Consider the following 2,951-nt stretch of genomic DNA (forward strand, 5'->3'; position numbering starts at 1 on the left):
AGCGGCACAGGTAGAAAAAAAAAGGGGACGTGGGACGTGTCAAACACCTGGAGAACAAGCCATTAGGGTGTGCCTTTCATCGCTAATGCGACACCCTCGTTACTTGAAAACATATGATTACTCGCACATTGTGCTAATTACTGAAATGCTTATGAATTGATGGGAAATATTCGTACATCTGCACACCTGATTACGACAAGCGTCTTTCTACGAGAGTTGAGAGAATTTCTACTAACTTATGAAATGTCACATGACTATTGAATGATATTTTTATGCTTTGGTTTGCGTAACTGCTTATTTCATTTGATACCTGTTTTTCAGCTGTGTTGCAGCATTGCTTTTATAAAATGAAATGCATTTGCTAATGTGAACACTTTCTGTCAACAGATCTATTAAATAATTATTTTATGATCCACATTCTTTAAAAAAAAAAGGAGCACTTGGAAAGGAAAGAACAATAAGAAGGAACTAATAACAGTAACACATAATTTTCTTTTCAAGTACTTGGTAATTTCTTTTGTAGAATAAATTGTGATGCATCACTCTAATGTTAAGATGTGACATAGGTATTAGACATGGCCATTTTAGTGTAATATTTTTTCTGCTTGCGCTATGTCATGTTTAGGTATAAGTTGCTGCTGTTTGCCAGGCATAGTGTTATTGAATTTGACTTTTGCTCATTTATGCTGCTAGCTTTGCCAATTTGCATTTTTTGCATTGCTGTTTATAATAATTGTTTTACATGCTGCTGCATTGCCTCGTCCCTTAGTTTAGCATCTGAGCTCAGTAGATTTAAGTTAGCTTAAGAGGGGGTAGACTATATGAGAAACTGACTATGGAGAATAGGTAAAGAATGCATTGCGAAGTTATATAAAAAGGATTTGGGCCCAAATGAGTATTGTACAATCAGAAATAATTATTTTGAAAGAAATATGAACAGAATACAGAAAGCATGCTTGGATAAGATTTTTTTGGGGGAAGCAAAGGTTGAAATAAGACGAAAGATCTATAGAATGAAGTTTTGGGTTGGACTGCAGTACCAAATGTTACACTGAAAACGAACCCTGTCCTTTCCTATTGGTGTTATCCCACTATGTGTTTGTGTACCCTTGTGTAGTTGTTTTCTTCCTGTCTCTGTGTAGTTTCATAGAATTTTTCCCTCTTTTAATATTAAGCTACATTCACTATGATGAGGAATACTGTTATCATCAAATATAATTGGCATTAATAATATGTTATTTACTTTGTAAAGATATTAGACATTATTCATTCTGTTTAAATGCTTATGTGTGAAGTTGATGTTTCGAAAGTTATTCTGATCTTTTATGTACGTACTCATGTCATAATTCCTGTAACACTGATGTCTATGTTAGTTCGATTCTTTTGTAAAGCCTGTACTACAAATGTTATCTGTATTGTTATGTTCTTTAATGATGTATTTTGTACCTTTGTTATTGTATTCTTCTGTTATAAAATTGTAATTGTCACCAGTTCATGATATTATTAACTTGTAAGTTACATTTCACTGCACACGTTTCTGTTGGTCATAGTATATGGACAATATGTGAGAAGTTAGGACTGTTAGTGTTTGCACATGTGTTAATAATTCCGCAAGGGACTGGATAACAGCATTGCTGGTTCTAAGGACATGTCAAACAAATTTTTTGTGAGTGGACAAGGGGTGGTTTATGGACTTGCTATATTCTCCGCAAGACTCTTCGATGGTGATTGTGCACCTGCACAGTCGCAACAGATGGCTGCTGGCCGTGTCTACAAGGACTACAGTAGGTCTACATCTTTGATGATTCATCAAAACCATTATTTCTACAAGGACTGCAGTGGGGTCTGCACCTCTGGTGGCCCACCAATACCGTAATCTCTACCAGGACTACAGTTTGTCTGCTCTGTGATGACCTACCTACCAATATTCATCAAAACTTCGACTGACTCTGCAGTGGGTTTGCTCTGTTGTGGCCCATTACCTGTCAGCATGTCGAGAGTCAGCACTGACTTTCCGTTGGAAGGACAACACTACTTCTTCAAGACTGCATGGAAATCCACTACTTCCGTGTGCATTTTCTTCTACTGCTCAGACTTTGAGAAAAACACTATATTTTACCGTAATGAATGATCAGGACTGTATTTATGGACTGTGACAAAATTTTAGCTTTTGACCAACGTTGTATCAATAAGTGTGTGCATTTTATATCTTTGTTAGTGTAATTGTGAAAAATTTTTGTCAAATCTGTATTGGCCAGTGCCCAACACCATTTGCAAAAATTTTTTGTGGGGAGCATGGGGGCTATGTAAGTAGGCTGTTTATGTTTTCTTTATGTAAGTAGGCTGTTTAGGTTCTTATATTGGTAACGCCGCCGCCAAGTAGCGCTCTCTGTATGAAAATCACTGGCTGTGCTGTGTGCAGTCTGTGGCTGCTTTGCATTGTTGTAATACTCGCCATTGTAGTGTTGGGCAGCGGCAGCTGGATGTGAACAGCGCGTAGCGTTGCGCAGTTGGAGGTGAGCCGCCAGCAGTGGTGGATGTGGGGAGAGAGATGGCGGAGTTTTGTAATTTGTCATGAACTGATATATATATTATGACTTGTGATGATATTAAGGTAAATACATTGTTTGTTCTCTATTAATATCTTTCATTTGATAACTATCCCTATCAGTAGTTAGTGCCTTCAGTAGTTTGAATCTTTTATTTAGCTGGCAGTAGTGGCGCTCGCTGTATTGCAGTAGCTTGAGCAGCGAAGATTTTTGTGAGGTAAGTGATTTGTGAAAGGTATAGTTTAATGTTAGTCAGGGCCATTCCTTCTGTAGGGAATTTTGAAAGTCAGATTGCGTTGCGCTAACAAAATATTGTATGTCAGGTTAAGCACAGTCGTGTATAAATTGTTCAAAGGGGACGTTTCACTCGGAAACTGAATTTTAGGATAAGGGCAACTAGGA

The sequence above is a fragment of the Schistocerca piceifrons genome, chromosome 2, assembly GCF_021461385.2.
Source record: "Schistocerca piceifrons isolate TAMUIC-IGC-003096 chromosome 2, iqSchPice1.1, whole genome shotgun sequence".
NCBI classification, from domain to species: domain Eukaryota; kingdom Metazoa; phylum Arthropoda; class Insecta; order Orthoptera; family Acrididae; genus Schistocerca; species Schistocerca piceifrons.